The sequence below is a fragment of the Apodemus sylvaticus genome, chromosome 15 (genome assembly GCF_947179515.1).
Source record: "Apodemus sylvaticus chromosome 15, mApoSyl1.1, whole genome shotgun sequence".
NCBI classification, from domain to species: Eukaryota; Metazoa; Chordata; class Mammalia; order Rodentia; family Muridae; genus Apodemus; species Apodemus sylvaticus.
The window spans coordinates 3,576,560-3,587,500 of record NC_067486.1 but is presented as its reverse complement, the minus strand read 5'-3'; the positions used below and the strand labels follow the sequence as shown (position 1 = coordinate 3,587,500).

The 10,941-nt window shown below is 49.0% G+C and overlaps 1 protein-coding gene across 4 annotated transcripts in view; it reads left to right on the top strand.

The window, feature by feature from the left end:
• Nucleotides 1–10,941, top strand: part of Dyrk1a (dual specificity tyrosine phosphorylation regulated kinase 1A) — a 124,234-nt gene that overhangs the window by 2,960 nt on the left and 110,333 nt on the right. The window contains exon 1 of one of the 4 annotated variants that reach the window (XM_052158814.1): nt 1,800–1,885. The exons of 2 other annotated variants lie outside the window; for them this stretch is intronic. The gene's annotated coding sequence lies outside the window, so the exon portion shown is untranslated. Of the gene's footprint in view, nt 1–1,799; nt 1,886–10,941 lie in introns of those variants that run through there. One more of the 4 variants, XM_052158812.1, reaches the window with a different exon arrangement.

Here is a 10,941-nt window from a genome sequence, read left to right as displayed (position 1 = left end):
TACTTTTGGTGGGCAACAGTGTATATACATACACAGGAAAATATCTATGTATACCCTTTTAAGCTACTAGCTAACGCCATTATTTTAGGATAGGTACAAAATACAATTTTAGCCAGTGGCTGTCTACTAATTACAAAGTAGCCATCACAGGGGACTTCAGTGTCAATGGCCTGAGAGGACACCCAGCGGTATTTAGCCAGGCGGAAGACAGTAGAATAAATGAAAACGAAAGGCAGAATTCCAGTGAAGATTCGACGGTTAAGGCCAAGTGGGCAAGTTATGAATCGGGAAACCGAGGTGACTTATGACAGGCAAGAACCAAAAAACAAATAAAAACCCAACCTCCCCAAAAGCCCCGGGGTTGGTGCTGGCTGGGCATTCCGATAGAGAAGCCGGGGAACCGGCGCCCGGGAGCGTGCCCAGCCTGGAAAGTTTCTGCGCCGCTCGCGCGCGGGCACGGTCCGAGCAAGGTGGCGGCCGCGCGCCTGCAGCCGAGGCCGAAATTCCGGAGGTGAGCCGGACGCCGGCGATCGTCTGGGCCTGCTTGGGCCCAGTCGGGCCAGGGGCTCGCGACGGTAGCCTCGCTGGGCCGCGGGGATGGGCGGCTTGCTCTCCGCTCCCCTTCCCTCCCGGGCCAAGCGGGCGGGGCTGCGGGCTCGCGGCGCGGGAGCGCGCCCCGGCCGCAGTCGGCGTGGGAGCGAGCGCGGGGGCGGGGCGAGGCGGCCGCGGGGCGGCAGGCGCTAGCTCGCGCACCGGCAGGCCACCGCCTCGCCCCCGTCCCTTCCCTCCTCTCCCCTCCCCCGAGCGAATCACGCGCCCTCCTCTGACACTCATAGCGGGCCCGAGCTCCGAATTTATCCTTCACGTGACCTGAGGGGGGTTGGGTGGTTGGCTGGGGGACGGAGGAGAGAGGGGAAGGAGGGAACGGAATCTGCGGTTACCCGAGCAACAGGCCCCGCCTTCCGGCTTGGGGCCGGGGGGGCGGGCGGAGGACGTCAGCACGTCAGCCGGGGTTTTGCGTTTTGATTGACAGTTGCTATAGCGACCGGGTCGGTCCGTCGCCATTTTGTTGGTTGGTTTTTTTTTAAACCCTTTCGCTTCCCGCCCGAATAATAATAAAAAGCCCCATTGGAGTGAGGTGGGGGTGGCGGCGGCAACCGCGGCGGGGGGATCCGGGGAGACTGCTGCCGTCGCTGCTGCCGATCGCGGCCCAGGTCGGGCTGAGAGAGCGGACTCCCCGAGCGGGGGTGCGGGCGCCACCGCCGCCGCCGCTTGTGCTGCTGTTCCTGCTGCTGCTGTTGGTGCCGCTGCCGCTGCCGCCGCCGCCGCCGGCGAGCGGGCGGGACCGGTGTGAGTGTGAGGGAGCGTGTGCGAGGGCGAGTGTGCGCGCGGTGAGTGTGCGCGAGTGTCTGTGCGGGATCGGGGGCGGGCGGTCCGGGCTCTCCTGGCGGAGCCGCCGCCGCCGCCGCCGCTCGGGCCCCGGCGCTGCTCGCTGCGCAGCTTCGGAGCGCGCGCCATTTTGTGAGATTTACAAAATCTTCGTCGGGAAGAAGCGGCCGGCAGCGGCCGCCGCGGCGTCCGGCCTCGCCGCCGCCGCCGCCCTCCGCACCGGGCCGGGCCGGGCCCCGCCGCCGGCACTCGGGGGCCCGGGGACTGCGGTATTTGCCCGGGAGGGGCTGTCGCCTCCCCGGCCGCGGGCGCCGCCGGCCCCGCCAGCCCGACGGACCCTGAGCCAGCGCGGCTGCGGCGCGGAGCCGGGACGCCGGGGGCGGAGAGAGGCGGCCGGGGCGGCGTTGGCTGCGGAGGCCGCGGCGGGAGCGCGGCGCGGGAGCTCGAGGCTGAGACTCACCGGAGGGAGCGGCGCGAGCGCCCCGCCATCGTCCCGGTGAGTGTCCGCCCCGCCCGGCGCGGCGCGGCCCTGCGCGCGGCTTCCCGGGGCCTGCGAGCCGGGCTCGCCAGGCCTCTAGCGAAGGGAGGGAGGGACCTGCCATCTTAGGAGCGGGCGGGCGGGCGGGCGGGCGGCCCGGGGCCCGGGGAAGAAGGCCGCGTCCCCGAGGAAAGTTGCGGCGGGTGGGACCCTCTGCCTCGGGCCGGGCCGGCGCCAGACCTCCACTGGCTGCCCGGGCGCAGGGGAGGAGGCTGTCCTCCTCCTCTTCCTCCTCATCCTCTGCCCCCAGCTCCTCCCTCGTCCCTCCTCTCGGTCCCCACCGGCGTGCGGAGCGCCGGGGTTCTGGGCAAGGACAATGCACGGGTTCAGAAAATGGGGCTGGCGGCCGGGAGGCGAGGACGCAAGGCCCGGCCGGGCCGGGCCGGGCCGGCGAAGGTCGGCAGCCTGCCGTCTGTGAGGCCCAGTGGGCCCGTGCCCAGGCCTGGGGACCCGGTGTGCTCGGAAGTCGGGCGGCGAGCGCGGGCCACGCAGGGCACCGGAGGGGCCGGGGTGACCTGCATAGCAGCTGGAGGAGACAGGAATTAAAATAGAGACCTGTGTATCGCTACAAAACTTCAACATCTATTTATAGGTGCAGACCCACTCAGGCTCCAGAGGCCCCAGAGCTGGTGAATATCAGCACTTAGCTAGAGGCCCCTCCCTACCCCGAAATAGTTAAAAATGGCAAAATTCGTGAGTCAATGACTCCAACGACTTGTCTTGTCTTTGCCCAGGCCTAGATTATGTGACTCCTGTCGTCGAGGTGCAGCATCATTTGCTTCTTGAGTTCTGCCAGATCCCCAGAAAATATTCCTTGTAACTATTTGCACACTCAGATTAGTGCCAGGCCTTTTAAACTACAGTTTTATATATTCCCTGGCATAACCTCGCAGTTGGAAATGTTACCCATTTTACAGATGAGCAGACTGAGCCTAGAGGTGGGCAGTGACTAGTCCAAGGTCATACTGCCAGGCCTCTGGGAGGCCGATGTCAGTCTTTAGCCTGCCCTCCGATCATCGGCTCCTAAGGTAGCATTAAGTACTATGTGATGACTCAGGGCCGTAACCTAGAGACTGTTTAGGTGCAGGTTTGGTGAAGTTATGTTAAGCTTTGCAGAAGTACAGTTTAGATTCACCCTTGTAATAAAACTTGTCACCCCCCCCCAAAGCAAACGGAGTCTGCTTTTGATGGAAGTATTGAAACCACTGGTGCGTTTGGTTCTTTGCGTTTAACTATTATAGTTTAGAGTTCTTTGTGCATATTGATATGTCATAAAGTTTGGTGTAAAGTTATTTTCTTCTTTAAATGCTTGTATTTCTCTTTTGACACTTTGAATTTTGCATGTTAAGAATAACTGTTAGGTACATTGATTTGAGATGTTAATGTTAATAATGTAGTGGGATTACCTTTTTGTTAAATTTCTCTTTAGTTGTCTTAAAGAATTGCATTTTTAAATAGACTATAAGTGGGAGACAGGAGCTCACATTTCACTTGTCAAGGTTTCAGAGGAATAATGGTTAGGAAGGTTTGTTTGGTTTATTTGGGTTTTCAGGGTACATGTCTTACAGAACCTGCCCTTGGAGTTTCTGCCCTGGCATGGCAGTGGTATGTGGTGCTGTCCAAATAGAGTTAGATTTCAGACCTTGTCAAAGTGTTAAAACATTCTTGTCAGCATCTACACCAAGTTCTCAGTAAAAATGGCCACAGAAAGTTCCTATTTACCTCAGAGAGGCATAAGCTCAGACATTGTTCTAGAGGGACGGCCCCTTTGTCGCACATGTAAGGCAAGGACACACTTCCAATGCCTGGTGGATGTTGAAGAAGCTGCTGTCTTCTGAAGGGATGGAGTTGAAGGGATGATATTAATAATAGGAAGGACAGGAAATTGACTGATCCAGTGTAGCTTCCTGAAGACACTTTGTGTGGCCTGTTAAACCTTTAACCTCAGCCACTGCTGTGTGCTAGGGGTTGGAAAAAAATAACTTTCAAGAGAACATGGGTAGTCAAAAAGACCCTTGGCTAGAGAAGCCTCCCTTGAGAGTTCCGCTCTGTCACTGAGTTTTCTTCATGGCTGGATTCCTGTGCTTGTGACTCACAGGTGGGAGTGACAGTGGTGAGCGCAGGAGCTCAGTGCAGTGCAGTGACTGAGAATGAAGCTAAGGTTGCTTGTATCAGGCATAGCATGAACTTTGTCTTGGGTGTTATGTAACTGTCAAGGAAAAAAGTACTGTGTGTGTTTACTTTGCGTATTACTTTAAACCATTTTTAATAGCATAGAAATTTAAATAGCACAGAGATGTTACAGAGTGTTTGGTTGGCAAATGTCTGTTCCAGAAAGAAATTTCGTAGAGAATTTTGGATGACCAAGAACCATTTGTACTGCAGGGCATTATAGATAATAAGATTCATAGAGGGAGGGCTTAATTTGTGAATCTCTCGCTACTTGTGATCAGATGTACGTATGTTTGTCATTTTCCTCTTGTTTGCACCTGACAGTCCGTGTTCCTCTTCCCAGCAGCTTCTCCTCTCCTCTCAGGAAAGAGCTTGGCCCTCAGACCCGCAAACACTACCAGCTTCCAGGAAGGCGTTAACTTGGCTCAGCACTGGCAGCTATTAGTCTTAATAATTCTGTGGTATTTCTAAACATTAACTTGGCCCTAACACTCTTTATGTTGAGTGTATTTTCCTCCATGTGTACTTGCCTACTTTCCTCTTAGGAACAGAACTCTTGCTTGGACATAACAGACAGGGTCACCTGTACCTTCATAGTTTACCTGTCACAGCTGTAGGACCAGAGTAGTAGTGCTTGGAGTGGTATGTCTTCTAAAGGCAGGGCTCTGTGCTGTTTTCTGTGCTGCGTCTGATGGCAAGACAGCCTGTGGTAATTCATAACCCAATGCTCGCCCAGGTTGGGATTACAGAATATGGGGGTAAAAATTGGTGTTTAATTACTTAGAAAAAAATTATTAAATTATTTTAAGTTACCTAAAGTTGTCCCTAAATGAAGGAACCCTTTGAAATTATGCTTCATGTCAACAATGTTCAGGAGTGTGAAGTCTTTTGGGTATGTGAGAGTTAAATGCAGGTTTCACATAACTAAAATAAAGGTTCACATTAGCTAATGCAGGCAAATGTTATTTTTAGTTTCATATTGATATATAAAAACAAAATTTGACTTGGAAGTACATTGTATTAAACAGCTTTGCTTTTTAAAGTTATATTTTGGCTTTGAAATTCTCTTTTGAGCCCAACTCAAAGGCATTAGTGGTGCATCCCAGCACTTGGGAGGCAGAGGCAGGTGGATTGCTGAGTTTGAGGCCAGCCTGGTCTACAGAGTGAGTTCTGGGGCAGCCAGGGCTATACAGAGAAACCCTGTCTTGAAAAGCCAAAAACAAAACAAAACAAAACAAAACAAAACAAAAAAAACAAAAAAAAAAAAAGAGAAAAAGAAAAGAAGAAAGAAAGAAAGAAAGAAAGAAAAAAAGAACTTCTTGTTTGAGCATTGTGTAGTGAGTTACAGTTGGTTGGGAGAGAAACCTAACGTTGGACATGAAAACTGCTGTGGGTCTGTCTACCAAGGCAGATTTGTGCTGACAAGGAGCAACCTTGGGTTGATTCTTGGTAATTAGTTCTGAATAGATGCTATTTTTTTCAAGGATGATTTTTTTATGTATGTTATTGTTAATAAGCTAAATTTTGACAAATGCTTTTTGATTAAGGGATATGTGTGTGTGTGATACACAGTAGTCATGTAAAAGTCATGTCTTGAGTCATTTCATCATACAAAATTGAAATCTTATAATTGAGATGCTTTGCTTTGTGGGAGCCTGTTGTGATGGTTTGACATGGTATGAAACCAGTGCTTAGAAGGCATCAACTCTTCTTTAAACAACATCCTTACCGCCAGACAACCCCTAGCTTTCTTTTTTTGTTCCTCTTTTTTTTTTTAACGTTTTAAAAAACAAAACAAAGTTTCAGAATCAGTTGATTTTTTTTTTTTTTTGAAATATTTAATGGGATTTATGACTAAGGTGTCTTGGGTGTATCTGGGTAGGCCGCTGTCATTGGCATTTCTCCCAGAGCTTCAGATACCTGGTTCAGAGGAGTGCGTTAGGCTCCTCAACTACGGGTAGGGAGTAATTTCAGGAGCCAGGCTTAGCATGGGTGTGCTCCCCTGTGACAGGAGGTGGCAGCTGTCATGTTCCTGTGCGATGGTGGAATGGGTACTTCTCTGCTGCTTCCCTGTCTCCTTTGCAGACATACTCTTTTCTGCATCACTAGCTCAGGATGCCTTTCCTGTCCCTACTCCCTGCCCCCTTTCTCCCTTAGCTGTGCGGAAAGTTAAATCTAGGATGTTACCAGTAGGCAAGCACTCTCCCTCAGCCTCCTCAGAGAGCCAGGCAGGCCTTTATCCTTTCCTCCACAGCCTTTATTGCTGACGGTTGTAGAGTGAGTCAGGACTGACTTATATACACTTACTCCTTAATGTCTGTGTCCTCCTCTCCATTAGCTTGTTCATTGGATAACAGGGTCTTCCCTACCCATGTGCTAATGGTCAGATTTAGTCATGTGACCATACTTAGCTGCACAGGAGACTGGGATTTGTGTTCTTTGGGAGAGTGGCTATTTATTTGGCTGAAAATTTGCTTCTATAGACAGGTGGAATGAAGGAAAATTAAACATTGCTTGTTCACTTCTAAATGTTTTGGAAAAAATCTCCGGAAATACGGCAGTTTATTGAACAGTCACTATTCAGTATTGGTCATTAAGCTTTTGTGCTATAGTTTGAAAACTCAGATTGCTCAAGATACATTGTTGGATCTGTAATATATATCTCCAGTCCTGAAACAATTTTTTATAGTTGTGATTATATTATCTAAATAGTAAAATGTAAACTTTTGGATTTCTTCTTAGTAGTAGTCTGCTCTGGGCCACACTGTATGTGTGGCAGCGGGTAGTGCTAGACCAACACTGAGTACAGGACTAACACTGACCGTTAGAGCAACAGTGGTCTGAAAGTTACTAGTGCAGTGAAGGTGCTCCTAGTGACTTAGGAGACAGTCATTACCTGATGCCTCCTCCCTGGAGTCATGTCTGTGAGGGAAGGGGAAGACCTAGTCTTCTTTTTAGTGGTTAGGAGATCTAGTGGGACCCGGTTTGAGGGACACCGAACCTGCTCTCTTCTGGAGAACTTGTCAGGTTTTTAGGATTCCCGAGCTCAGACATTTTTGTATAGTTTTGGATGACCTCTGGAATGAGCTTTGTGTATAAGGACTCCAGGTCATCTTGTTGCAGCACAGACATCTGAGAAAAGCTCTGAGGGACTTGATTCATCTCGTCTTACAGAGGAGGAGTGCAGAGAAACCGGGCGTCTGAACTGCATTAGAATGGGCTGCGCTAGCTGGGACTCTTCTGGGACTCTTCTTTGTAGATGGAATAGTGGACCAAGGGCTTATGGTGCATCCGCATTTACAGGGTAGATGTTAGTCTCAGACACAGGGTTCTTCATGCAAGGAGCTCATTCCTAGGGAAAGCTTGGTATGATTAACTTTCTTTTAGCCACACAGAAAAATAGTCCACGTTAGTCAGAGGAATATTTAAAGGTAAGAATTGAAGTTTTTCTAAGGTATGTTTAGTAGCAGGGCTCTGGTGGGTGGCGCTGGGGTAGATGGGTTGGTGAGACCTTGGCGTGATTAGATGGACACAAAGCTTGTGTCCCTAAAGTATTACTTTGCTTCTTATCTGGTTGATTATAGTTCGTTCCACTTGTTGGGTCTCTCTCAACTCACTTCTCTAAAATGGAAATAGGCTCCAAGAACACTCTTCCCAGACTCTGATCAGGCTCACGCTATTTTTGTCATTCAGCTGGCTGTCGTAGGACTCAGGTCAGCACCCGCACCAACAGGAGGCTGTCGAGATGGAAGGAGGAGTGTGTCTGTCTCAAACATGGTGTCTGACAGCTTCACTTGGTGGGACTGTTGTGGGTAGGGTTAGGAGAGGCTTCTCTGTGGTTAAGGTTGGTGCCTTCTAGTTGCTGGAGTGTGGTAACACTCTTGGGGTTCATCCCATGTAGGACCTTCTGGGGTTATGTACCAGACAGAGTTCCCTGTCTCCTTAGTTTCTTTCCAGCATGGAGGGTTTCTATCTTACAACATAGCAAGCATCTAATGATTTTGTTCTGATCACACAGGCAATTCTAGTCTTCATTTTTTTATTTTTTGGTTTTTCGAGACAGGGTTTCTCTGTATAGCCTTGGCTGTCCTGGAACTCACTCTGTAGACCAGGCTGGCCTCCAACTCAGAAATCTGCCTGCCTCTGCCTCCCAAGTGCTGGGATTACAGGCGTGCGCCACCACCGCCCGACAATTCTAGTCTTTAAAGATGAGCAAGGGATATACACGCAGATGTAAAGAGTGAACTGCTGTGGAATGGTGTCACCCCCATGCTCATGGGCCCATAGGTTCTTTACTACAGGTTTTCACCCAGATGTGTGTGTCTGTGTGTTCATGCACAGTTATATCTGCATTATGTTTAATATGCACTGTGCTGTGCTGTGCTGTGCTGTGCACTGGACGACCCTCCTACTGGGGACTCAGGCTCAGGGCCCTAGTCTTGTTTTTAAGGTTTATAGTTGTATATATCTGTGTATGTATGCAGTGTCTGTGCATTTAAGAATCAAAGATATACTAAACATAACAGCTTTTTGACTTAAACTTCATACTTATGAACTGATAGTCTGTCCCCCCCACCCCTGAGTGTGTGTCTGTGTCTCTCTCTGTGTGTGTATGTGTGTATTGTACATGTGCTTGAGTGTGACTGCACCCTGAACCCCAATCTACTATCTACTGAGCTATATTGCCCAGCTCTTTCTCTTACTCAGAGGCTGGGACTTACTAATGTCTTGTTACTAGCCGTGGCTTTACTCTGTGTTCCAGGAAGGCCTTGAGCGCAGATCTTCCTGCTTCATCCTCTGCAGTAGCTGGGGTTATAGGCCTATATCACCTGGCTTGGCTTTTTTTTTTTAAAGATTATTTGTTTTATGAGTACACTGTAGCTATCTTCAAACACTCCAGAAGAGGGCATCAGAGCCCATTACAGATGGTTGTGAGCCACCATGTGGTTGGTGGGATTTGAACTCAGGACCTCTGGAAGAGCAGTCAGTGCTCTTAACCACTGAGGTATCTCTCCAGCCCCTGGCCTGGCTTTTTATTTATTTATTTTGGTGACAGGCTCTCTAGCCCTCACTGGTCAGGAATTCATTATGCAGCTCACACTCGCTTCAAACTCACAGCAATCCTTCTGCATTCTCTCAGGAGCTGGTGTTACAGGACTGAGCTACCATACCTGACTCCCATGTATATGGTTTTCTTTCTTTGTTTTCTAAGTTGTTTTGATGAAAAGGCCTTGCTGTGTGTGTCTGGCTGCCTGGAACTTGCTGTATAGACCAGTCTGGCCTTGAACTCACAGAGACCTGCTGACCTCTGCCTTGAGGTGTTAGGATTAACATGTGTGCCACCTTCTTTAAAATATTAAAGGATATTTGTGTGTCTGTATGAGTGGATGCCACATTTGTGTCAGTGCCTTGGTGGCCAGAAGAGTGTGTTGGATCCCTTAGAGCTTGTGGGCAGTTACGAACTGAACTGGGTTTCTCTGGGGAGCATGATGGGACCTCATGTAGCCCAGGCTACCTTATCTTCCTGCCTCAGCCCCTGGAGTGTTACTATGGGTGTGTGTGTGTGTGTGTGTGTCTCCATGTCTACTTGATGCCATACTAGGGTTAAATCTGGGAATTTATGGGTCACAGGCAAGTACACTACCAATGAGCTGCAGTCCAAGCCCTTGTCAGGTTTTGTTCTCTTATTTTTGTTTGTTTTTGCTTTCATTTTGCTTGGGAACTATTTCATTTTCTACATATCCTTTGGCTTATTTAGTTCTCATGAAGGGATATTAAAATTGTTCGTATACTGAACTGTTTTAAACAGTGCTGCTCTTATGGACACTAACTGCTGTATAAACTTGTGCTCTGACCATCTGCTGTAGGATACCTATTTATAAGGAAAACTGTACCAGCTAGAAGCACGTTTTTGAATGCATATTGCCAAATTGTCTTCTAAAATACAGTATCAGTTTATGTGTTTACAATAAGTGTCTGAAGAGTGCATTTTCCTTTTTTGAAAAATTAATTAATTAATTAATTAATTAGAGGCAGGGTTTCTCTGTGTAACAGCCCTTGGCTCTGGCTGTCCTGGAACTCATTCTGTAGACCAGGCTGGCTTCAAACCTGCCTGCTTCTGCCTCCAAGGGCTGGGATTAAAGACTCATGGGAGGGCTCTGCCTCCGAGGGCTGGGATTAAAGACTCCTGGAGGGCTGGGCTGCCATGCCTGGCTTTTGTGTTTCTCCAGTTCTTATGAGGGCAGATATTTTAAAGTTTTAAATATTTGACATTTTGTTTGGATTTACTTGTTTAATTATGACTGAAGGCTGAATTTGAACATCTTGAATTGTACCTCCAACCCCAATAACATTATGGTTCCAGCCCACCTGAGATTACGCTGCCCCAGCCTCCTGAGTGCTAAGATTACAGACAAGGACCCACCCCATCCTGGTTTAAGGCCTATGTTTTAAATAACAAAATATTCATTCTTTGTTAGATACATGGTTGAAGGTAGAGTTGATTATTTTCTGGTGTAACTTTTTTCTGTTGAATAATTGATGCTTTGAAAAGTTGTAAGAGTCTATAGGGTCTTCTCAGTTAAGAAAACATCTGCATGTCCTCTGTGTGAGGTGTGAGTGGTGGTCTCTGTTGATTGTAAAGGGGAGGGGTATCTGACTGCTTTCCAGAGATGTGTTCAAGGAAAGCTGGGTGCAGGGATGACTTAGAGGTATATTCAAGGAAAGTGAGCACAGGCAAACCTGTGACCTGAGAGGTATGGCTGTGTGGAGAGTGCGAGAACTGGTGGGCGCGGACTTGAGCGAGGCTCTGTGTAGTAGGCCGGGTTCCCTTGCTCAGATGT